The sequence below is a fragment of the Bos mutus genome, chromosome 10, assembly GCF_027580195.1.
Source record: "Bos mutus isolate GX-2022 chromosome 10, NWIPB_WYAK_1.1, whole genome shotgun sequence".
Taxonomy (NCBI): Eukaryota; Metazoa; Chordata; class Mammalia; order Artiodactyla; family Bovidae; genus Bos; species Bos mutus.
In genome coordinates this window covers 25930834-25957595 of record NC_091626.1, presented here as the reverse complement: position 1 = coordinate 25957595, position 26762 = coordinate 25930834, and the positions used below count along the sequence as shown (strand labels likewise).

General features: G+C 42.9%; 1 non-coding gene across 1 annotated transcript; it reads left to right on the top strand.

The window, feature by feature from the left end:
* Positions 1 to 21354: 21354 nt before the first annotated feature.
* TRNAC-ACA (transfer RNA cysteine (anticodon ACA)) lies at positions 21355 to 21426 on the top strand. Its single transcript has one exon. It is a non-coding gene; the product is annotated as a tRNA-Cys (tRNA).
* Positions 21427 to 26762: the final 5336 nt, after the last annotated feature.

Below are 26762 nucleotides of genomic sequence, written 5' to 3'. Positions count from 1 at the left end.
CTTCTATGCAGAGTACATCATGAGAAATGCTGGACTGGAAGAAACACAAGTTGGAATCAAGATTGCCGGGAGAAATATCAATAACCTCAGGTATGCAGATGACACCACCTTTATGGCAGAAAGTGAAGAGGAACTAAAAAACCTCTTGATGAAAGTGAAAGAGGAGAGTGAAAAAGTTGGCTTAAAGCTCAACATTCAGAAAACAAAGATCATGGCATCTGGTCCCATCACTTCATGGGAAATAGATGGGGAAACAGTGGAAAGAGTGTCAGACTTTATTTTTGGGGGCTCCAAAATCACTGCAGATGGTGATTGCAGCCATGAAATTAAAAGACGCTTACTCCTTGGAAGGAAAGTTATGACCAACCTAGATAGCATATTGAAAAGCAGAGACATTACTTTGCCAACAAAGGTCCATCTAGTCAAGGCTATGGTTTTTCCTGTGGTCATGTATGGATGTGAAAGTTGGACTGTGAAGAAGGCTAAACGCCGAAGAATTGATGCTTTTGAACTGTGGTGTTGGAGAAGACTCTTGAGAGTCCCTTGGACTGCAAGGAGATCCAACCAGTCCATTCTGAAGGAGATCAGCCCTGGGATTTCTTTGGAAGGAATGATGCTAAAGCTGAAACTCCAGTACTTTGGCCACCTCATGTGAAGAGTTGACTCATTGGAAAAGATTCTGATGCTGGGAGGGATTGGGGGCAGGAGGAGAAGGGGACAACAGAGGATGAGATGGCTGGATGGCATCACTGACTTAATGGACGTGAGTCTGAGTGAACTCCGGGAGTTGGTGATGGACAGGGAGGCCTGGCTTGCTGTGATTCATGGGGTCGCAAAGAGTCGGACACGACTGAGCGACTGAACTGAACTGACTGAATTTCTATTTCTTTGATCTATGGAAAGAACCAACAAATTAGGTGAGGTGCTTCCCTGGTGGCTCAGACAGGAGCCACCTGGGGTTTGATCCCTGGGTTGGAAAGATCCCCTGGAGAAGAGAATGGCAACCCACTCCCGTGTTTTTGCCTGGAGAATCCCTATGGACAGAGGATCCTGGTCGGCTACAGTCCATGGTGTCAACGGAGCGACTCACACTGATTCTGTGCTCCAAAGATTTGAAAGGTGTGTGAGGGCCAGAGGTGAGGAGAGCATGGGGTGCCTGGTTTAAGGTTGGTGTCAAGACAGAAGAGTGCCTCCTGTAAGGCGTTCTTCTGGGGCAAACCTGCTGACAGAAGCAGTGGGCATTTGTGTTTAAGAAAGGAAAAATTTTCACCACTCCAAGTACAGGTGCTGGCTAAGCCTGTGTTGCTCAGTCCAGGGCCTTACAGGTTTGTTTCAATTAACCAGTTCATAATGATCCTTTCTAAGTGGCTCATTGGTTCATTCACTGTTTTTAGGTGATGGAAAACCTGTTTTTCCTCTTTAAAATCTTAAGTTTATTACCACTTAACAACCTCCAACTCTATTACAATCTCACAAATACAATTTTCAGAAGTGAGTTTGGCCCATTTTTTAAATGCTTCAAGATCCAAATTTCCATTTGACCAGTCATCAAACAGCAAGTTCTGACTAGTGGTACTCTTTTTAAAAAAAAAAAATTGATTGGAGGATGATTGCTTTATAGTGTTGTGTTGGTTTCTGTACAACAGACGTGAATCAGCTGTAAGTATACACATGTCCCCTCCCTCCTGAGCCTCCCTCCCACCCCTCTGCCCTCCTAGGTCGTCATGGAGCAGCAGGCTGAGCTCCCTGCGTTCCACAGCAGCCCCCACTAGCTGGCTATTTTACGCATGGTGGTGTGCATATATCAGCGCTACTCTCTCAATTTGTCCACTCTCTCCTTCTCCCGCTGTGTCCACAAGTGCATTCTCTTCATCTGCATCTCTGTTCCTGCCCTGCAAATAGGTCCATAGGTACCATTTTCCACGTGTTGATGTTCAAATGCCTGGTCCAATAGTTACCTTGCTGCAAACATTTATCTCATTTTATTCTTCCAGTCACCCTCTTGGTCCCATTTTTTTCAGAGAAGGAAACTGAGGCTCAGACTGGATAAGCCCGAGGTCACACAGCTGGTGGACTAAGGATAAGGGTTGACTGCAGGTCTGACATCACAGCCTGAGCTTTTAATCCCCATTCTTTAGTATCTTTCCAGTGAGGGCCAAGGAGTCTGGAGATAGGGGCTGTAGTAATTCAGGAAGATTCCATGGAGGAAGTGGAGGATGAGTTGGATTTTGAAGACTGCATCAGAAAATGAGAATTACACTGGGGAGGGAGTAAGGCAGAAAAGCAAACAGAGCGGGCTCCCTTGCTTTTGTAGAGGAGGTGAATTAGACCATTTTGAGGTTGACATTGCCAATTAATTTTCAATTCAACACCTGCCTTGCCATTAGAGCTTAATCTTATTATAGCAGATCACTTTGCATTCCTTTTGTTTGTGCAGATTTTACATGCAGGGGTTTTAAGTCAATCAATGAGCATCTGTGCTGAAAGGAATTATATTGTGTGCATAAAAATAATTGGCCCACTTCCTCTCTGAACCAAGAAAAACCTATCTAATTCCTGTCTTAGAGGCAGAGCGATGCGATAGAGGAATAAAAGCAATTACCTAACTACCTCTCCTCTATTTTCTAGTCCATTCCATGATGTCCAGGAAAATGAATTTATACTGTTTGGAGGAAAAGCTGAGATCAGCATAACTGGTCTGAATTCAGCGTAGAGACAGTGTCCTTGACAGTCATGCTCAATGTGTATAACTGTGCGAGATGTTACAATAGCAGAGAGGAACCAGCTGAGAAACAGGTTTGATCTTTAATTTTCCACATGTGACATCAAGATATACTACTGTCCTTTTTTTTTTTTTTCTTCTGCTTTTTATCATCCCACCATGGAAATGCCTCATACAAAATATTCTTTCTGAAATATCTGGACATTTTCCCCAAGTCACTTAATTTCCCCCAGGTTGTTGACTCTGTGTTCTTGTCTTTAAATCTACTTCATTTACCATTTCCATCTTTCTTGTCATTTTTGCAGAAAGTAATTTTTTCAAAGACATTTCAATGCACAGTAGGGGGAAATTACTTCATTTTTATTTAGCGTCTCCAAAAACTTTCCCTGTTTCAGAGAAAGCTGGAGTCAAGTGATTTTCTCCTCTGTATATCTGGGCAACTCAGTTTCTCTATTTCTGTACAAAGATAAACTTCACTGGTAGCAGCCACCTAGCCATCGTTGAGTGGGGCAGAACCTACTCTCAGCTCCAACAGATGGCCCTGCCTGGTCTAGGCTCCTGGAAGTCCAATTGTCATGGTCACAAGATTTGGCTTAGAGATGAGCCAGTCAGTGCAAAGCTTTGAGCTGCTCTTGGTTGGTTGTGAGAGACAAGCTTTCCTGTTACATGAGAATAAGCGTGAATTCCTCCTACAATCATTAGGAAGTTAGTCCTAAGAGGCAACAAACATTGAGTATAAAAAAGAGAGGTAGAAAGAACTTGAGTCCTCACATCATCGTAGTCATCAAAATAGTCCCTTTACCTCTGGGCTCTCACTTAGCCATTAAATCTCTTCTTGTTTGTGAGTTCCAGTTAGGTTTTGTTACTTACAAGCAAAACCTTTTATCTAATATACCTGACTATTGGATTGAACAGAAACATTGTATTACACCTCAAAATGCTGGACTTCTGTGCTTCCACTGCACATGTTTGTACATGTTTGATCCCTGAGCAGGGAAATTCAACACGCCATGTGATACAGCAAAAATAAAGCAGTTTATCCACTCTACCCATCTAACAATATAATATTGGGTAATTAAATTGCATCTGATGATACTGTATTAGCTAGGACAGATGAGGCTGTTGTAACAATGACATAACAATTGGAAACAATTGTGTGCCTGGTTAGCAGCTGGCTTTGTTCTGCGTGGCTTCATTGGTTTTTCAGGAACCTAGGTTCCTTCCATCTTTTGGGTCCCCCATCCTTTAGGACCTCTCATCACCCTCATGGATCTGGCAGAAGGAAAAGAAAGATAAAAAGGACAACCCTGCTTCTTTAAAGCCTTGGCCCAGAAATGGGACAAACTCTTTCCACTATCCCTTGATGAACACTGGTCACACAGGCACATCTAACTGCAAAGAAACCCAGGAAGAGGAAGTGGATTTTTGGTAACTAGTTCCTAGTCTTGGCCCAGATAGGATATTTTAGGGGATTTCCCTGGTGGCTCAGTGATAAAGAATCTGCCTACCAATGCAGGAGACATAGGAGATGCTGGTTTGATCCTTGGGTCGGGAAGATCCCTTGCAGAAGGGAATGGCAACCCACTTCAGTATTTTTGCCTTGGAAATCCTATGGACAGAGGAGCCTGGCAGGTTACAGTCCATGGGGTCGCAAAAGAGTCAGACAGGACGGAGCGACTAAACAACAAGGAGATTAATAAATATGTAGGAAAACGCCGACAGAGCATTGGGCATAGCCAGCCCACGTTTTCCAAGGTTCCACGTCTCTAAATGCTTAAGCCCTGTCTCTTTCTGTTCCAGCCCTGTGGCAAGACTCTGTTCTTGCTCTTTTCCAGGCACGTCGGTTCATTCATGATGTTCTCAAATGCAAATACACCCCACCATCCCCTGACGAGTGAGGTGGATGTCATCTGAAGTTCTTGGAGGGAGACAGAAATGTAATCAAATTCCTTCCATGGACATCAGTTCTTTCCTCCAAAATTGTCTTCCCTGGTAGTAGGCTCGCCTTACTCCCTACTCTTCTCTGTTACAGGCTTCTTTTTTACCATCTCCAGTCCCTGAAAGTGTCTTCATTGCCTGAGCAATTCTACTCTTGCCCTTTGTTATATGTTACATGTTTGTTATATGTTGACTCAGCAAAACACAAACCTGATATTAACCCTAAAGCCAAACAATATATTTCTTCTTTCAGCATACCCCTCAGGGAAGTTGACAAATCATTCACTGAACAAAAAAGATCTCTTCTTGGGTCAGGGCTGGGTGGAGAGTTGCCAAATTAGAAAATGAATTCTATGTGAAAATTGATTTTCATAGAAAGACTAGAAGGATATTTCCTGAATGTTGACAGTGTTTATCTCTAGGTAACTGGATTGCTACTGGTCTTTTCCCTCTTGTGTGTTCTTATACTTTAATTTTTGTTTCCCTGTCTTTCACATTTTCTATTGTACATGATGTATTTCTTTAAGCTAAAAAAAATAATAAAAAATTTTTTCTTTTGTTCAGTTTTGTTTACCAGGAGGGAAATGCAAATTAAAAGCACAATGAAATAACTCTTCACCCCAATTAGGATGGGAATCATGGGGAAAAAAATAGAATAGAAAATAACAAGTGTTGGCAAGAATACAGTGAAATTAGAACCCTTGTGCATGTTGATAGGAATGTAAAATGGTGCAGCCACTTAGAAAACAGTATGATGGTTTCTCAAAAAATAAATTAAATATAGTATTACCATATGATCCAGCAGCCCTCCTTCTCCCCACACAAAAGAATTGAAAGCAAGGTCTTGAAGAGACAGTTGTGCGCCCATGTTCATAGCAGCACTGTTCACAATAGCCAAGAGATGAAAGCAACCTACATGTCCATAAACAAGTGAATAAATAAAATGAGGCATATATGTGTGATAAAACATAATTTAGCTTTAAAAGGAAGGAATTCTGACATATGCACACAGATGATCCTTGAGGATATTATGCCAAGTGAAATAAGAAGTCACAAAAAGACATTGTAAAATTCCACTTATATGAGATAACCGTGTGTCGGTGCTAAGTCACTTCCGTCGTGTCTGACTCTTTGTGACCCTGTGGACTGTAGCCCGCCAGGCTCCTCTGTCCATGGGATTCTCCAGGCAAGAATACTAGAATGGGTTGCCCTGTCTGCCTCCAGGGGATTTTCCTGACCCAGGGATTGAACGCACATCTCTTGCATCTCCTGCATCGGCAGGTGGGTTCTTTACCACTAGCACCACCTGGGAAACCCATATGAGGTACCTGCTGCTGCTGCGGCTAAGTTGCTTCAGTCGTGTCCGACTCTGTGCGACCCCATAGAAGGCAGCCCACCAGCCTCCCCTGTCCCTGGGATTCTCCAGGCAAGAACACTGGAGTGGGTTGCCATTTCCTTCTCCAGCGCATGAAAGTGAAAAGTGAAAGCGAAGTCGCTCAGTCGTGTCTGAATCTAAGTGACCCCATGCACTGCAGCCTACCAGGCTCCTCCGTCCATGGGATTTGCCAGGCAAGAGTACTGGAGTGGGGTGCCATTGCCTTCTCCATATGAGGTGCCCAGGGTGGTCAAATTCACAGAAACAGAAAGTAATATGGTTGTTACCAGGCACTGAGGGAATCAGGGATGGGTTGTTAGTGTTTAATGGGTACCGAGTTTTAGACGGGAAAGGTGAAAATGTTCCGGAGACGGATGGTGGGGATGGTTGCACAACAGCGTGAATGTACTTAATGCCACTGAACTGTATGCTTAAAAATGATTAACATGGCAAATTTTATGTTACATATATTTTTCACAATTTTAAAAAAAATGAATTTATGTTTCCATAGGCAATTCTACAAGAATTCTTGACTTGGATGGCTTGTGATCTCTTTTGAAAACCAGATAGTTCCCTTGTTTGGGTTTTCCGCCTACACAGTATGCCTTTTTAAATGCATTTTAAAAGAAGAGGAAATACTTATTATACCCATATTACATAAGGCTCATGGATTAATAGGATATGACTTCTCCAAAGTTTTGCTAAATAATAAGTGGGCAAGACTGGTGAGCAACTAACTACAATCCACAGGGAAATGCAATAGTGGCCAAGTGTAGAGAGGTGCTGTGCTAAGTCGCTTCAGTCATGTCCAACTCTCTGTGACCCTATGGACTGAAGCCCACCAGGCGCCTCTGTCCATGGGCTTCTTCAGGCAAGAATACTAGAGTGGGTTGCCATGCCTTCCTCCAGGGCACCTTTCTGACCCAGGGATCGAACCTGTGGCTCCTGCATTGCAGGTGGATTCTTTACCACTGAGCCGTCAGGGAAGCCCAAGTATAGAGATACAGGCAGTGAATTCTGCCTGGGTAGTTAAAGAGGCTTCTCAGAGAAAGATGTGTTTAAACTGGACCTTGAAGAACTCCTAGAATTTACTAATGGAGAAGAAGGGATGGACATAGGAGGCACTTTGAAATGTGGCCTAGAGGTGGGAGATAGCATGGGACAGAAGGGAATCAATCACCCCAGGCTTAGGGCATCAGGGGACCCTGAACATGCCTGGCTGAACACTCTCAGTGGGGTAAGATCAGGCCTGGACATGGCAGTGTTGTCTTTCTTGGAGAGATGACCCCGGATGTGGATTGAACTCAGAAAGCAAAGTCCAAGCCAGCCATGTGTCAGGGCTGGAGCTGAGACTCTGGCTGTGTGGCATGATTGTAGAGGGACATGGAGCATGCCACAGCTTCCAGAGCAGAGAAATGGCTCCCCAGGTGTTGGTGCCTGATTGCATGCCCCTGTTGGTTTTGCAGTCTGACAAGGAAAGGAGTAGAAGTGCTTTTCATTAAATGTAAAAGCTTATGTAATGTTTCCTGTTGGCATCTTGAACTGGGCCAATCTACAGCATGTCGCCCCCCAGTACCCATGTGTGTGGACGATGCAGGGCGATGGTGTGCAAATGACGCACAGCAAGCCCAGGCAGGGGGAGAACAGAGCGTGTTTGTGAACTGGAAATCTGTGGGTGCCATGTCAGTCACTCTGAGTTGGGGGATGTGGCTGGGTTTGGGGGAGATCGGCTTGTGAAAGGGAGACAGAGGGCTTGTAGAATTATGTCTTGGACCTGAAAGATGATCAAGGTCCATTCATTCACTAGTTCATTGTCAGCCGACGTGGGTCGTTCTTGTCACTGCAGCTGCATCTGCTCTTTGAAGCCTCTGCCGTATGTTGGTCCTTCCTTCTGCTGGATACTTCTATTTCAGGCAACCATAATGATGGTTGTCACATCTCTTCTCCGTTTCCTCAGGCTCCCCTAAGAGGAATTTTAACCCTCCTCAAGGCCACAAGAGTGTCCAGGATCCATGAACATTCACAGCCAACTCTCTGGCCATGGCGGGGGCACAACATGTAGGGGACAGGTCATGTGGAGAATCCTACAGATGTACCCGATCTCATTTTTCAAGTTCCCAGAATCCTATCACTTCCCTGGGGTCAGACCTTGACTCTCTTACCCAAGTAGCACATAAACTTCCACCCCCTTTCCTTCTTGGAAGCCTCCTTAATTCCCCAGGTGGGCCTGACTCACAAACAGTTGGAAATTCCCTGCCTGGGGGTCAGGACACCCAGGTCTGGGAACACAAAGCCCTGGCTGCCTTTCCTGGAAGGGAAAGGGAGAAGTTATCTTTCCATTGTTTTTGCTGATATAGGTCAGAGTAGCATAAAAGATAAGTTATAACTAATTTCTCAATATCGCACTTTGTTCACATGGATGGTCTCACTTGCCTGAACACCTGGAGACAGGTGAGCTGTGTTGCTCAGTCAGGTGGAGCCATGGCCCTACCACTTGTTAGTCTGTTCATAAGTCTTTGCTGACTCCCCAGGATGTAACTTGTGGATACTTCTTGGTGGGCCAATTGATGGCTACTTCATTTCCTTTTATTTACATTCACTGCTGCTCCTGTATAGCACCTCCCATCTCATTCCAGCTCTCTCTCTGTCTTGTCCACTCCTAGTCATTCTCCTGCATCCTCAGGCACAGAGCCCCAGGGCATCTGATCTGATTTTAGGGCAGAGTCCCACTGATGGAGCAGGACCTAACACTAGCAAAGCAATGACTGAGGGTTGGGAATCTAAAGTATGCACCTCCTTTTGTTGTTGTTTAGTTGTTCAGTCATGTCCAGCTCTTTGCGACCCCATGGACTGTAGCCCACCAGGCTCCTCTGTCCATGGGATTTCCCAGGCAAGAATACTGGAGTGGGTTGCCATTTCCTTCTCCAGGGGATCTTCCTGACCCAGGGATCAAACCTGCGTCTCCTGCATTGGCAGGCAGATTCTTTAATGCTGAGCTGCCAGGGAACCTTCTTACACTCAAACAATTCTAAAACTAGTTTTGAACTAGGAATCCTGGCACACCTGACCCAGAGGAGTACTGTCATTTGTGACAAGCCAGCTGTCCCCCAGCCCCAGTCAAGAACCCCTGGGATCACATGGCCTGAACTCTGCTAAAGGGACAAGGTCCTTCTTTTCTGGGCTCTGAAATGATTAAGCAGCTCAACGGAAGCACTTTTCTTTGTTCACTGAAGGAAGGGCCTTGTTGGTTGGCTTTTTCTAGAGTGTCCTTTAAGGAAGTTCGCAACCTGCCCGATGCTCTATGTCTGATTTTCCATCTTGTCTGGGTTATTATTGAAGCTGAAGCCAATCTTCCCTCTGATGTCCAAATGTAGGGAATTGATGAGCTCTTTACAGTGGAAGATTTGTTAACATCAGGGCCATTCCTTAGGCGTCATTTTCCAGCCACTCCCAGCAATCTTTGAGCCTGAACTCCACGTCTGGTGTCTGGGATATAAGTCAACAGTTTTAAGGCCTCTTCTGCTTGTCAGGTCCTGCCCTCCTTGCTCACCTTTCCCAGGTCTGGAGGCTCTGTCCCCTCTGTCCCCCAGAGAGTTTGCGGGCATGTCATCGTGCCTGCTGCAGCAGCCTGTGTGCACGAACAGATATAGCATCCAACAATCTGATTTATGTTTTCCAGATTTATCACATCACTCGCATACCCAGGCAGGCTGATATTTTAGGAGTGTGAATCAGAGTGTCTGGCAGGGTTCCCTCTGCAGCCGAGCTCCGGCTGCAGGCATAATGAAGTTGGTGGGGAGGGGGAAGAACTCAACTTATCGGGGAGGAAATGTGTGTCAGTAACAAGTCTGCCTGGCAACAGCACCAGGAGAGATCCCAGGACCAGAGTTAGCATTTCCACATTGGCGGAGCAACATCACACAGCACGATTTTCCTCCTTAGTGGGCTGACAATTCTCTTATTTAAAAAAAAAAAAAAAGAAAGAAAGAAAGTAGGTATTTTGGAGAAAGCATTCTCCAAAAGATATTCCCTAATCTGCCACCAAACGGGAAGACTGTGATAAATTGAAATGTCACCCAGCTGGGGCTGTCCACACAGATGTTATACATGAATAGTAAGAGATGAGCTTCTGTGATGGAATGAGAGGCAAGAAGATGAAGCTGAAAGAGGCAGAACTAATTGACTCTGTGAGACTCAGTGTAGGACTCTGCGAGACTCAGTATAGGACTCTGCTTGGGAGTAGGGCTCACGACTAGGGACATAGGGAAATATTCCTTTATTTTTTCCTAATCTCTTAGGTATGTGCTGCTACATATAGTTTCCTATTTCTCAAGGAGTCTATTCAGAATGAGGGAAAAAATGGAACAAGGACTGATCTGGACATCTGAACATGTGCGACTATGTTAAGAGCAGTGGTTCTTTTTTTTTTTTTTTTAACCTCTACATCCCAAAGCCTAGAGCAGCCATAGACACCAGATAGCAGCTTCCTACAGGTGTGTTGAACCAAAAACATAGGCTTTGTACTTTGAATGCCCTTGAGTGTATCTCTTCCCCACTCCAGGCATCTAAAAAAAAAAAGGAAGATGAACCGATGATCATGATCTCTTAGTGATCATCCCAGGTCCAACACTCTAGGCCCCCAAGGTCAAAATGAGTTTTACAGTTTTTTTTAAAAGCAGGGACTTAAAAATATTCCCATAAATGTTTATATCTCAAATGCCTGATCTTCAGGTTCAGCTTTATTATCACAGTGTGTGCATACAAGTCTTCAGGCTTGAATGTTCCCATGAATACATCATTCAGTGGTATCTGGGATACATTTACATTTTTAGCATCAGTGTAATTCTATTTGGTTTTATGCCATGGGAAGTTCAAGCCTGATTCAATTAAGGGGTTTCATAAAACGAGTTTTTAAAAAGGAAGGACAATGCATTGCACATGTTATACCATTGTACTTTGCATTGTTATCCAATCGGGCATGTTGAGGGGTGGCTCGTTCTTCGGTCCAAGAATCTGTTAGCAATACGTAAAGTTGAATATTTTACCATCTTATTTGGAAGCATGGAATTTAAGAGCTGGAATGAATCTTTGAGGTAGGCAGGCATCACCTACTAAAATAAGGGAAGAGAACTTTGGGTTCATTTTTGCATACCTCTCACCTCCTAATGTAGCTTTCATATTGTTGGCCTGAAAAACAACAGAAAAGCCCTGGTTGCTAAACCTGGGAATGAGGCGAGGGTCAGGAGCATCAGCGAGAACTCCATCCAGTCTGAGCGTGTTTCCCTTTCATAGCAAGATTGCAATTCCTGTCTGTCAGAGAAGGGGCAGAGGTAACCGTGCAGATCTGCACAGAGGGAGAATTCTTCCCAGGGAGCAGCTGCAGCCGCCTGGTTCCACAAAGCACACGCTGAAGAGAAGCAACCTTCCATGGAAATAGAGTTGAAGTCAATCCAGGCTTAATGGCGGGGGAACATTGAGTCAGTTCAGACAGACTGAGGAGTTATAGCAGTCAGCTAAAACATCTGGTCTGAGTAAGCAGATGTGGTAGCAGTAGAACCCAGAAGGGAAACTCAAACCAAAAAGGATGAGAAGCCAAAGTCCTGAGATCACCCAAGTGAGGTATGAGATGAGAGGAGAAATCACAAGGACATTTTCCTAAGTCCTGCCGAGGTTGTGTAGTTGCAGGGAGACCCCTAGTCTTAACCACTCAGAAGTGTGAGCTGTAATGGAGAAGGCAGGACTCACCATCAAACATGAGGACAAGGGGAAGTTGAATTCTGGAGACTGAGAAGAGAAGCTAGAGGCAACCTGGGAGAATGGAGGAAAGGGAAGGGTCAAGGCAGCAGATTCAGAACAAAGACAGCGACCCTTAAATTTCTGGAGTTCTTTTATGTGATGCTTGATCCATGGCTAGGGTGACCATTTAAAGGAACTACATCAAAGTTTGGACAAATAAAAGGACTCACACAGGATTATGACATAATTATTTCCTTTAGACAATGTCCTTAAATATTAGAAGTTAATACCAGAACCACAACTGTATGTATCTATCTTCATTTTATTTTGGCTACAGCAATGTTACCCCAAAACTGGGTCCATCTCTTGGTGGGTGTCATGCCAAGAGACAAAACAGAGCCAAGATCTGGAGAAGGAAGAATTTATTATTCATAGCAAGTAAGAAGAACACCAGGGAAGTTTTAAGCTAAGGGTACATGCATGTTTGGGGCTTCCTGGGCACTCAGTGGTAAAGAATCTGCCTGCAATGCAGGAACCGCAGGACATGTGGGTTCAATTCCTGGATCAGGGAAATCCCCTGGAGGATGGCATGGAAACCCACTCTTGTATTCTTGCCTGGAGAATCCCATGGACAGAGGAGCCTGATGGGCTATAGTCCATAGGGTCACAAAGAGTCAGACACAACTGAAGCAACTGAGCATACTGAGCTCTGAGCAACGCTCACACACTTGCATATTGATCAAGGGGCTTGAGCAGAGAATTCAACATTGAACTCGGACAAAGGTTGACAGAGTCCAAGTTTTAGTTGACTGAAATCACAACTGTCAGAAAAGGTCATTGTCATCATTCCTTAGGTTCTGCCATAAGGGGTCTTAGGTCAGTAGTTACTTTGCTCCACCTAAGTAGTGTCCTGAGTTTGTGCAGAACTCAAAGATGTGTATCAGATTCTGATATATATCCCTTGAGAAGAAGCTTGGACTCTGTTTTATTGCTGAACTATTGCTTCTTGAGTGCTTTTCATTTCTTTGTTCCCCAAAGATCATTAAGTACTGAGACCTGCTCAAGGGCAAGCATTGTGGCAAGGCTCAGATCACAAAATGGCTTCTCTTATGTCAAGAAACGCATGCCTGATTCTCTTTCTCTGGGGACCAGCCCACCCTATCTACTAACAGTAACAGAAAACCCAGCAGAAAGGAAGTTTAACCATAAGAAACGTTTGTTATCTGATAAAACAGGAAGCTAGGTGAGATATGGCAATTCCAGGGTTCTTCCAATCAGGGCCCCCTGGCCTTCTGCAAGAACCCAATTCATTCCATCTATCCTCTCATCCTCAAAGTGGTGTCCTCTTAGGATGGCTCTTTTCATGGCTTCTGCAGTTTTAGGCATCCATGTAGATAATAATGTTCAAGACAGGAAAAAAAAGAAATTCCCTAATTTGAGTAATTTCTTAAGACCAAGGAATCCCTTCCCAGAAGTATCTCTCACAATTTTTCCTCACATCTTTTCAGCCATAATTGCATTACGTTCCTATGCAATTGCCAAAGCAATCTTTTGGCAAGAGAAGCTAGATAAACAGGCTAGCTGAGACTGATGAAGATTCATTCTTTGGGGCCTTCCCCTTACTACTTTGAAAGGGATTTTTTTTTACTTTCTCTTTCAGATATTTCATTGTTAATGTACAGAAACACAACTGATTTTTGTATGTTGATTTTGTATCCTGTTCAGTTCAGTTCAGTTGCTCATTCATGTCTGACTCTTTGCAATCCCATGAATGGCAGCACGCCCGGCTTCCCTGTCCATCACCAACTCCCGGAGCTTGCTCAAACTCATGTCCATCGAGTTGGTGATACCATCCGACCATCTCATCCACTGTCATCCCCTTCTCTCCTGCCTTCAATCTTTCCCAGCATCAGGGTCTTTTCCAATGAGTCAGTTATTTGCATCAGGTGGCCCAAGTATTGGAGTTTCAGCTTCAGCATCAGTCTTTCCAATGAATATTCAGGGCTGATTTCCTTTAGGTTAGACTGATTTGATCTCTTTGTAGTCCAAGGGACTCTCAAGAGACTCTCAAGAGTCTTCTCCAACACTACAGTTCAAAAGCATCACTTCTTTGGTCCTCAGTTTTCTTTATGGTCCAACTCTCACATCTATATATAACTACTGGAAAAACCATAGCTTTGACTAGATATACCTTTGTTGGCAAAGTAATGTCTCTGCTGTTTAATACGCTGTCTAGGTTGGTCATAACTTTTCTCCCAAGGAGCAAGCGTCCTTTATTTTCATGGCTGCAGTCACCATCCACAGTGATTTTGGAGCCCAAGAAAATAAAGTCTGTCACTGTTTCAATTGTTTCCCCATCTATTTGCCATAAATTATGGGATTGGATGCCATGATCTTCGTTTTTTGAATGTTGAGCTTTAAGCCAGCTTTTTCACTCTCCTCTTTCACTTTCATCAAGAGGCTTTTTAGTTCCTCTTCACTTTCTGCCATAAGGGTGGTGACATCTGCAAATCTGAGGTTATCGTTATTTCTCCTGACAATCTTGATTCCAGCTTTTGCTTCATCCAGCCCGGCATTTTGGGTGATGCACTCTGCATATAAGTTAAATAAGCAGGGTGACAATACACAGCCTTGATATACTTCTTTCCCAATTTGGAACCAGTCCATTATTCCACGTCCAGTTCTAACTGTTGCTCCTTGACCTTCATACAGATTTCTCTGGAGGTAGTTCAGTTGGTCTGGTATTCCCATCTTTTGAAGAATTTTCCACAGTTATTTGTGATCCACACAGTCAAAGGCTTTGGCATAGTCAATAAAGCAGAAGTAGATGTTTTTCTGGAACTCTCTTGCCTTTTCTATGATGCAACAGATGTTGGATATTTGATCTCTGGTTGCTCTGCCTTTTCTAAATCCAGCTTGAACATCTGGAAGTTCTTGGTTCATGTACTGTTGAAGCCTGGCTTGGAGAATTTTGAGCATTACTTTGCTAGTGTGTGAAATGAGTGCAGTTGTGTGGTAGTTTGAACATTCTTCAGCATTGCCTTTCTTTGGGATTGGAATGAAAACTGACCTTTTCCAGTCCTGTAGCCACTGCTGAGTTTTCCAAATTTGTTGGCATATTGAGTACAGCACTTTCACAGCATCATTTTTTAGGATTTGAAATAGCTCAACTGGGATTCTATCACCTCCACTAGCTTTGTTCATAGTGATGCTTCCTAAGGTCCACTTGACTTCGCACTCCAGGATGTCTGGCTCTAGGTGAGGGATCACACCATCATGGTTATCTGGGTCATGAAGATCTTTTTTGTACAGTTCTTCTGTGTATTCTTGCCACCTCTTCTTAATATCTTCTGCTTCTGTTAGGTCTATACCATTTCTGTCCTTTATTGTGCCCATCTTTCCATGAAATGTTCCCTTGTTCTAATTGTATCCTGTTGCTTTGCTGAATTTATTTATTCTAAGAGTTTTTTTGGTGGAATCTTTAAGGGTTTTCTATACATAAGATCGTGTCATCTGCAGATAGAGATAATTTTCTGCTATCCTTTCCAGTTTGGATGCCTTTTATTTCTTTTTCTTGTCTGATTGCTTTGGCTAGGACTTTCGGTACTATGTTGAGAAAAGGAACAGTGAGAGTGATCACCCTTGTCTTATTCCTGATTTTAGAGGAAAAGCTTCCACAGTTTTTACACAGTTTGTTTTTCACAGTTGAGTATGATGTTAGCTAAGGATTTTTCGTATATGTCCTTTATGTTGAAGGATGTTACTTCTATATCTAATTTGTTGAGAGCTTGTATCATGAAAGAGTATTGATTTTGTCAAATGCTTTTACTGCATCAAGAGGATCTTATGATTTTTATTCTATTAATGTAATATATAACATTTACTTCTTGGTTTGTATATATTGAACTGTCCTCACATCTCATGGATAAATGCTACTTGGTCATGGTACAAAATCCTTTAACAGTGCTGTTGAATTCAGTTTGATAGAATTTTTTTGAGAATTTCTGCACCTATATTCATCAAGAATATTGGCCTATAGTTTTCTTTTCTTATAGTGTCCTTATCAGTTTTTGGTATCAAGGTAATGCTGGCCTCATAAAATGAATTTAGGAGTGTTTCTTCCTCTTCATTTTTTTTGAAGAATTTGCAAAAGATTGACATTAATTCTTTGTAAATGTTTGGCAGAATTTACAAATGATCATTAGTAAAAGGCTTTTCTTTGTTGGGAGGTTTTGATTAGTGATTCAATATCCTTAGTCATTACTAATCTGTTCAGATTGTCTGTTTCTTTATGATTCAGTCTTGGTAGGTTGTGTGTTTCTAGGAATTTATCAATTTCTTCTAGTTATCTAGTTTGTTGATATATAATTGTTCATAGTTACCTCTATGATTCTTTATATTTTTGTGGTATCATTTGCAATGCTTCCTTTTTCATTTATAGTTTTGTCTGAGACAACCCCCTCTTACTCTAGCTAAAGGTTTGTTAACTTTAACTTTAAAAAAATTAACTTTTAGTTTTATGATCTTTTTCTATTGTCTTTATACTCTCTGTTTTATTTGTGTCTGCTCTAGCAGTTATTATTTCCTTCCTTATGCTACTTTTGGACTTAGTTTGGTCTCCTTTTTCTTATTCCTTGAGACATAAAACTAGGTTGTTTATTAGAGATCTTTCTTTTTTAATGTAGGCATTTATTGCTGTATACTTCCCTCTTAGAACTTCTTTTGATACGGCCCATAAGTTTTCATATGTTGTGTTTTCATTTTAGTTCATCTCAGGATACTTTTAGACTTCTTTATTAATCCATTTGTTGTTTAGGAGCGTATTGTTTAATTTCCAGGTATTTGTGAATTTTTCAGTTTTATTCCTGTCATTGATTACTGGTTTCATACCACAGTGATTGGAAAAGATACTAGACATGATTTCAGTCTTCTTGAGTTTGTTAAGGCTTGCCTGGTGGCCCAACAGACAGTCTCACCTGCAGAATGTCCCATGGGCACTTAAGAAGGGTGTGTATTCTGGTGCTATTGGATGGAATGTTTTGTACTGGTCTGTTCCATTTGTTGTATAATGTTATTCAGGTCAGAGAAAACTTATTTTGCCATGAAATTGGAAGATATACGCAACATAACGATAAAGATATGTAGCCATTTTGGTGGAGAATCAGATAGACTGTTTTATTCTTGACTCCATTTTCTAGGGGAGAGCCCTTGGGCAGTTACCTAGTCTCTCTAGACCCATTTCCATCACCACTATTCCTTTGGCATATAAGTTACTTCATGGGAGGCAATATTGTGAGGGATACCGCGGAAATAAATGAGGCATTTTTAAAGTCCCCAGGAAAGAATGCTGGCCTCAAGGCTGTGGACAAGGAGGCGGGGGAAACAAATGTCCCTATTTTCTTCTCCTCTCATCCTCTGATCTCTGTTACTCTTCCCCCAACATGGGCAGACCCAACAAGAAACCAAAGGGACAAGAGTGAAGAATGAATGGGGGAAGGGCAAAGGAGACTAGCCAGCACAGATGTATGTATCTGGCCAGTTAAGTTCAGTTCAGTCACTCAGTCATGTCCGACTCTTTGCGACCCCATGAACCGCAGCACGCCAGACCTCCCTGTCCATCACCCACTCCCGGAGTTCACCCAAACTCATGTCCATCAAGTCAGTGATGCCATCCAGCCATCTCATCCTCTGTCGACCCTTCTCCTCCTGCCCCCAATCCCTCCCAGCATCAGAGTCTTTTCCAATGAGTCAACTCTTCACATGAGGTGGCCAAAGTATTGGAGTTTCAGCCTCAGCATCAGTCCTTCCAATGAACACCGAGGACTAATCTCCTTTAGTATGGACTGGTTGGATCTCCTTGCAGTCCAAGGGACTCTCAAGACTCTTCTCCAACACCACAGTTCAAAAGCATCAATTCTTCAGTGCTCAGCCTTCTTCACAGTCCAACTCTCACATCCATATATGACCACAGAAAAAACAATAGCCTTGACTAGATGGACCTTTGTTGGCAAAGTAATGTCTCTGCTTTTGAATATGCTATCTAGATTGGTCATAACTCCTTCCAAGGAGTAAGCGTCTTTTAATTTCATGGCTGCAATCACCATCTGCAGTGATTTTGGAGCCCAAAAAAATAAAGTCTGACACTGTTTCCCCATCTATTTCCCATGAAGTGATGAGACCAGATGCCATGATCTTTGTTTTCTGAATGTTGAGCTTTAAGCCAACTTTTTCACTCTCCACTTTCACTTTCATCAAGAGGCTTTTTAGTTCCTCTTCACTTTCTGCCATAAGGGTGGTGCCATCTGCATATCTGAGGTGATTGATATTTCTCTCAGCAATCTTGATTCCAGCTTGTGCTTATTCCGGCCCAGCATTTCTCATAATGTACTCTGCATAGAAGTTAAATAAGCAGGGTGACAATATACAGCCTCGACATACTCCTTTTCCTATTTGGAACCAGTCTGTTGTTCCATGTCTGGTTCTAACTGTTGCTTCCTGACCTGCGTATAGGTTTCTCAAGAGGCAGGTCAGGTGGTCTGGTATTCCCATCTCTTTCAGAATTTCCCACAGTTTATTGTGATCCACACAGTCAAAGGCTTTGGCATAGTCAAGAAAGCAGAAATAGATGTTTTTCTGGAACTCTCTTGCTTTTTCCATGATCCAGCGGATGTTGGCAATTTGATCTCTGGTTCCTCTGCCTTTTCTAAAACCAGCTTGAACATCAGGAAGTTCACGGTTCACATATTGCTGGAGCCTGGCTTGGAGAATTTTGAGCATTGCTTTACTAGCATGTGAGATGAGTGCAATTGTGCAGCAGTTTGAGCATTCTTTGGCATTGCCTTTCTTTGGGATTGGAATGAAAATTGACCTTTTCCAGTCCTGTGGCCACTGCTGAGTTTTCCAAATTTGCTGGCATATTGAGTGCAGCACTTTCACAGCATCATCTTTCAGGATTTGAAATAGCTCAACTGGTATTCCATCACCTCCACTTGCTTTGTTCGTAGTGATGCTTTCTAAGGCCCACTTGACTTCACATTCCAGGATGTCTGGCTCTAGGTCAGTGATCACACCATCGTGATTATCTGGAACATGAAGATCTTTTTTGTACAGTTCTGTGTATTCTTGCCACCTCTTCTTAATATCTTCTGCTTCTGTTAGGTCCATACCATTTCTGTCCTTTATCGAGCCCATCTTTACATGAAATGTTCCCTTGGTATCTCTGATTTTCTTGAAGAGATTTCTAGTCTTTCCCATTCTGTTGTTTTCCTCTATTTCTTCGCGTTGATTGCTGAGGAAAGCTTTCTTATCTCTTCTTGCTATTCTTTGGAACTCTGCATTCAAATGGGAATACCTTTCCTTTTCTCCTTTGCTTTTGGCTTTTCTTCTTTTCACAGCCCTTTGTAAGGCCTCCCCAGACAGCCATTTTGCTATTTTGCACTTCTTTTTTCATGGGCATGGTCTTGATCCCTGTCTCCTGTACAATGTAACGAACCTCATTCCATAGTTCATCAGGCACTCTGTCTATCAGATCTAGTCCTTTAAATCTATTTCTCACTTTCACCGTATGAAGACCTACAAGACCTTTTAGAACTAACACCCCCAAAAGATGTCCTTTTCATTATAGGGGACTGGAATGCAAAAGTAGGAAGTCAAGAAACACCTGGAGCAACAGGCAAATTTAGCTTTGGAATACAGAATGAAGCAGGGCAAAGGCTAATAGAGTTTTGCCAAGAGAACACACTAGTCATAGCAAACATCCTCTTACAACAACACAAGAGAAGACTCTACACATGGACATCACCAGATGGTTAACACTGAAATCAGATTGGTTATATTCTTTGCTGCCAAAGATGGAGAAGCTCTATACAGTCAGCAAAAACAAGACTGGGAGCTGACTGTGGCTCAGATCATAAACTCCTTATTGCCAAATTTAGACTTAAATTGAAAAAAGTAGGGAAAACCACTAGACCATTCAGGTATGACCTAAATCAAACCCCTTATGATTATACAGTGGAAGTGAGGAATAGATTTAAGGGACTAGATCTGATAGATAGAGTGCCTGATACGTACTACTAAGTGTAGGCCTATAAATGAATGTGCTTAGTCACTCAGTCATATCTGACTCTTTGCGATCCCATGGACTGTAGCCTGCCAGGCTCCTTTGTTCATGGGGATTCTCCAGGCAAGAATGCTGGAGTGGGTTGCCATGCCGTCCACCAGGGGATCTTTCCAACCCAGGGATCAAACCGGGGTTTCCTGCATTGCAGGTGGATTCTTTACCAGCTGAGATACTATTTTTATTTTAATAATCTTGAAGTCAAGTTTTGGAAAAAAGTCAAAATTTCCCAGTATAAGAAACAAGCTTGGTGCCCTAGAATATGTGTTAGGAAGGCAGCTATGCTCAGCTCTATATCACCAGCACCATACCAGACTGTGTGTTAGGGACCATGGCTCCCAACCTTCTGACTCTCACTGCTGTCATCACAGATCAGGGCACACTAAAGGAAAACTAGTATCTACTGAGTTTCAGCTCCTTGAGAAGAGTCGTGAGAAGTGTGTTTCAAAGTTTCGGCCCGTGTAAATGCACTGGTTCCCCCTCTCAGACTGGCTCTCTGTGCTAAATGAGTTTCTCCCCTCTAACTAAGCTGACCTGGCAGTGGAACCAGACACTCAATAAACACATCTGACAGAAGCTGTAGGAAAACAACAAAGAAGGCCATCTGTCTTTGGCTGTGATGACAGCGTCAATAGTGCATGCATCTTGAATAGTTTTTCCTGAAGTGATGGTGATTCTAGCCACCCATTCAGTACAGCTACTCTCTCCCCTCTGTTCTCATCAGTGACCAGTGAGTGATGACAGGTCACTATTCCATTTGAAACTCAAGAGCCAAACTGCTGTAGCCCAATGCAGTTTTCTCCTAGCTCAAAGCTGAGTCAGTGTCAATGAATTACAAGGGGGATCTGATGAGTATGGAGATTTAAAGGCATACCCTTCTCACATCTCCTGTTCCCACCCGCTTCAGCTTTCTTCATTTCTCCGCACTGCCTCAGATTTTTGCCCTCTTCATCCTCCTTACTCTGTGCCCCCTGTCTGTGAATTTGGGTAGGATGAATTCACACAGCCAACTAGACTTCCCTACCTTAGAGGGGTGGAACGCATTTCCCAGCCACAGAAGAAAACCAGCTTAGTTGTCACAGTACATCAGTCTTCCTCACTCTAAGTTACCTTGAGACAGTAACCAATATGGCCCCCAATTTTGATTATTTATGACCTCGGATGCCATTCTTGGTTGTTTATTCCACAAATTACACTCTCTGGTGGGTTGACTCATCACACAGGGATGCCAGGTACTCACCAACTTTGTTCCAAGGGAACTAACATGTGAATCCCTCCCTTGCTCACCCCTTACTCAACTGCTGAATGAGACAAAGAGAAAGGTTTTTGTTTTGTTTTGGCCTTGAGCGGCATGTGGAATCTTAGTTTCCCCCAAGCATGTATTGGCAGCACTGAGCTTTAACCACTAGGCTGGCAGGGAAGTCCCAAGAGAAAGGACTTTTAATTGGGTCCCGTTTTGATAAGATTTCCCTGGTGGCTCAGAGGGTAAAGCGTCTGCCTACAATGCAGGAGACCCAGGTTCGATCCCTGGGTTGGGAAGATCCCCTGGAGAAGGAAATGGCAACCCACTCCAGTACTCTTGCCTAGAAAATCCCATGAACTGTGAAGCCTGGTAGGCTACAGTCCATGGGGTCACAAAGAGTCGGACACGACTGAGTGACTTCACTTGATGAGATTTTTACATGTTGCCTTTAAAATAAGCACATAAAAACCTTCCTCTTCTTCTACTCTCCCAATTTGTAGCAAAATAAATAAAAGAAAAGCAGACTGCAGGGAGGGAGACAAAGAAGACATTCTCTCAGCAGCTACATATTAATTTGGAAATTTATAGATAATTTCACAGAGGGGGAAATTTAGAACAAATTATGTTTCCTGTAAAAGCAGCCGTCGCCTGTATTTAATGGATATGTGGAAGAACTTTTTGTCATCTGTGCCTGGATTTATTTGCTTCAATTGTCTTGGTGGATGTCAATTTCAACTTTTCCTCTTCCCTTGAAAGAGAGGACATTGTTTATTAAAAAGGAGATCCAATTCCTTTCTAAAGTATGAGGTGCCTGTCATGTCACTAAAGAAAAGTGGCTGTAAGCAGCCCCCTCTGCAGGGGTGGACATAGGGTCCTTGCTCAGATAAGATGATTAGGTCTCAGCATCACATCTGAATGGGTACAAGCTTGAGTATCATACCCTCAGACCAGTGTTTCTCTATCCAGTTTGCACATTCAAATCACCTCTGTGTTTGTGTGTGTGTGTGTGTGTGTGTGTGTGTGTATACAGACACATACACACAGATTTCCTGGGCCTCACCCTGGAGACTCTGATTCAATTGGCCTGAGGGCCAGGCATTGGCAGGTTTGAAAAGCTCCCTAGTGAATCTCCTGTGCACACAGGTTGAGAACCATTAGCTCAGAGTTTTGAGAAGGAATTTTCTCCCATGCCCCTACCTGGATTTGTTGCCCTGTGAATTTGATAACTTTCTTCTAAAATTCTAAAGGAGATTCTTGAAGTTGGTTACCTGTTTGCAGGTGATAACAACCAACAACAAAAGAGAAAGGAAGTATAACACCTAAAGACGATAGGAAGGACTCTCCTGGTGGTCCAGTGGATAAGAATCCACTTGCCAATGCAGGGGACACAGGTTTGATTCTTGGTCTGGGAAGATCCCACATGCTGCGGGGCAACTAAGCCCATGCACCACAGCTACTGAAGCCTGCTCACTCTAGAGCCCATGCTCTGCAACAAGAGAAGCCACCACAGTGAGAAGCCCATGCATTGCAACAAGAGAGTAGCCTCTGCTTGCAGCAAGTAGAGGAAGTCTGTACCCAGCAATGAAGACCCAGAACAGCCAAAAATAAGTTCAGTTCAGTTCAGTTACTCAGTCGTGTCCAACTCTTTGCAACCCCATGAATCGCAGCACGCCAGGCTTCCTTGTCCATCACCAACTCCCGGAGTTCACCCAAACTCATGTCCATTGAGTCTGTGATCCCATCCAGCCATCTCATCCTCTGTCATCCCCTTCTTCTCATGCCCTCAATCCCTCCCAGCATCAGAGTCTTTTCCAATGAGTCAGCTCTTCACATGAGGTGGCCAAAGTATTGGAGTTTCAGCCTCAGCATCAGTCCTTCCAATGAACACCCAGGACTGATCTCCTTTAGAATGGACTGGTTGGATCTCCATGCAGTCCAAGGGACTCTCAAGAGTCTTCTCCAACACCACAGTTCAAAAGCATCAATTCTTCAGTGCTCAGCCTCCTTCACAGTCCAACTCTCACATCCATACATGACCACTGGAAAAACCATAGCCTTGACTAGACGGACCTTTGTTGGCAAAGTAATGTCTCTGCTTTTCAATATTCTATCTAGGTTGGTCGTAACTTTCCTTCCAAGGAGTAAACGTCTTTTAATTTCATGGCTGTAATCACCATCTGCAGTGATTTTGGAGCCCAAAAAAATAAAGTCTGACACTCTTTCCACTGTTTCCCCATCTATTTCCCATGAAATGATGGGCCCGGATGCCATGATCTTCATTTTCTGAATGTTGAGCTTTAAGCCAACTTTTTCACTCTCCACTTTCACTTTCATCAAGAGGCTTTTTAGTTTCTCTTCACTTTCTGCCATAAGGGTGGTGTCATCTGCATATCTGAGGTGATTGATATTTTTCCTGGCAATCTTGATTCCAGCTTGTGCTTCTTCCAGCCCAGCGTTTCTCATGATGTACTCTGCATATAAGTTAAATAAACAGGATGACAATATACAGCCTTGACATACTCCTTTTCCTATTTGGAACCAGTCTGTTGTTCCATCTCTGGTTCTAACTGTTGCTTCCTGACCTGCATATAGGTTTCTCAAGAGGCAGATCAGGTGGTCTGGTATTCCCATCTCTTTCAGAATTTCCCACAGTTTATTGTGATCCACACAGTCAAAGGCTTTGGCATCGTCAATAAAGCAGAAATAGATGTTTTTCTGGAACTCTCTTGCTTTTTTGATGATCCAGCAGATGTTGGCAATTTATCGGTAAAACAATTGACCAATAGTTCAAGGAGACAAATTGAGAGACAGAAATAGAACCATATAAATATAGCCAACTGATCTCTGACGAACAACCAAAGTCAAGTCAATGGAGAAAGAATAATCTTTTTGATAAATGATGCTAAGGAAGTTTTCTCACGATCCACTGGTTAAGACTTCACCTTTCAATGCAGGGGGTTTGGATTCAATTCCTGGTCGGGGAGCTAGGATCCCACATGCCTGGTAGCCAAAAAATCAGAACATAAAACAAGCAATATTGTAACAAATTCAATAAAGATTTTAAAAATGATCCACATCAGAAAAAAATTTTTTAAAAAAGTCAATGATCCTGGAACAACTGCACATCCACGTGCACACACACACAAATTAACACATGTCTGGACCTGAGAACTTTCACAAAATGAAGTCAAAGTGGATCATGTTGCTGCTCTCAGTGACCTAGTTGTGTCCTACTCTTCGTGACCCCATGGACTGCAGCAGGCCAGGCCTCCCTGTCCCTCACCATCTCATAGAGTTTGCCCAAGTTCATGTTCATTGCATTGGTGATGCCGTCCAGCCATCGCATCCTCTGATGCCCTCTTCTCCTTCTTCCCTCAATCTTTCCCAGCATCAAGGACTTCTCCAGTGAGTCATCTGTTTGCATCAGATGACCAAAATACTGGAGCTTCAGCAGCAGTCCTTCCAGTGAATATTCAGGATTGATCTCCCTTAAGATTGACTGGTTTGATCTCCTTGCTGTCCAAGGAACTTTCAGGAGTCTTCTCCAGCATCCAGTTTGAAGGCATCAATTCTTTGGTGTTCTGTCTCCTTTACGGTCTAGCTGTCACAGTCGTACACGACCACTGGAAAAACCTTGACCATACAGAAGTTTGTTGGCAGAGTGTTGTCTCTGCTTTTCAGCACACTGACTAGGTTTGTCATTGCTTTCCTGCCAAGAAGCAAACATCTTCTGATTTCATGGCCGCAGTCACCGTCCACAGTGATTTTGGAGCCCAAGAAGAGGAAATCTGTCACTACTTCCATCTTTTCCCCTTCTATTTGCCATGCAGTAATGGGGCCAGATGCCATGATATTAGTTTTTTTTTTTTTGATATTTAGTCTTAAGCTGGCTCTTTCACTCTCCTGCATCACCCTCATCAAGAGGTTCTTTAGTTCGTTTTCGCTTTCTGCCGTTAGAGTGGTATCATCCACATATCTTAGATTGTTGATGTTTCTCCTGTCTGTCTTGATTCCAGCTTGTAACTCATCCATCCCGGCATTTCTCATGATGTGCTCAGCATGTAGGTTAAACAAACAGAGTGACTGCAGACAGCCTTCTTTCTCAATCTTGAACCTATCAGTTATTCCATACAGGGTTTTAACTGTTGCTTCTTGACCTGCATACAGGTTTCTCAGGAGACAGGTGAGATGGTCTGGTATTCCCATCTCTCTAAGAGCTTTCCACAGTTTGTATGATCCGCACTGTCAAAGGCTTTAGTGTAATCAATGAAACAGATAGATGTTTTTCTGAAATTCCCTTGCTTTCTCTATAATCCAGTGAATGTTGGCAATTTGATCTCTAGTTTCTCTTCTTTTTCTAAACCCAGCTTGTATGTCTGGAATTTCTTGGTTCGCATAATGCTGAAGTCTAGAATGCAAGATTTAAAACATGACCTTACTAGCATGGGAGATGAATGCAACTGTCTAATGGTTAACTCATTCTTTGGTAATACCCTTCTTGGGAATTGGGATGAGAATTGACCTTTTCCAGTCCTGTGGCCACTGTTGGGTCTTCCAGATTTGCTGGCATAATGAATGCAAAACTTTGTTGGCATCATCCTTTAGGGATTTGAATAGTTCTGCTGGAATTTCATCACATCCACTAGCTTTATTAGCAGCAGTGCTTCTTAAGGCCCACTGACTTCGCACTCCAGAAAGTCTGGCTCTGGGTGATTAACCACATCATCGTAGTAATTGGTTCATTAAGATCTTTTTAATACAGTTCTTCTGTGTATTCTTTCTGTCTCCTCTTGATTTATTCAGCATCTACTAGGTCTCTACCATTTTTATCTTTTATTGTGTCCATCTCTGGGCGGAAAGCTCCTGGATGTTTCCAGTTTTCCTGAAGAGATCTCTAGTTTTGCCCCTTTTGTTGTTTTCTTCTCTTATTAAACACTGTTCATTGAAGAAGGCCTCCTTGTCTCCCCTAGCTGTTCTTTGGAACTCTGCATTTAATTGCATGTTCCTTTCCCTCTCTCCCTTGCTTTTCACTTCCCTTCATTTGTCCACTATTTGTAAGGCCTCCTCAGATAACCACTTTGCCTTCTTGCTTTTCTTTTTTGGGGGATGGCTTTGTGTGCCGCCTCCTCTGCAGTATTATGGACCTCTGTCCATAGTTCTTCAGGCACACTCTTAACTAGATCTAGTCCCTTGAATCTATTCATTACCTCTACTGTGAATTTACGGAAGTCATACCTGGCTGGCCTAGTGTTTTTATTGGCTTTCTTTAGTTTAAACCTGAATTTTGCTTTGAGAAGCTGATGATCTGAGTTAGTCAGCTCCAAATCTTGTTTTTGCTGACTGTATACAGCTTCGCCAACTTAGGCTACAGAGAATGTAATCAATTTGATTTTGGTATTGACCATTTGGTGATGTCCATGTGTAGTCATGTCTTGTGTTGTTGAAAAGGATATTTGTTATAACTAGTGCATTCTCTAGGCAGAATTCAGTTAGTCTTTGCCCTACTTCATTTGGGTCATAGTCCAAAATGGATCATAGTCTGAAGTTTAAAATATAATAGGAAATTCAGGTGAACTTGACTTTTTTGATAAGACACCAAAAAGATAAAATAAAATCCCTGAAAGGAAAAACT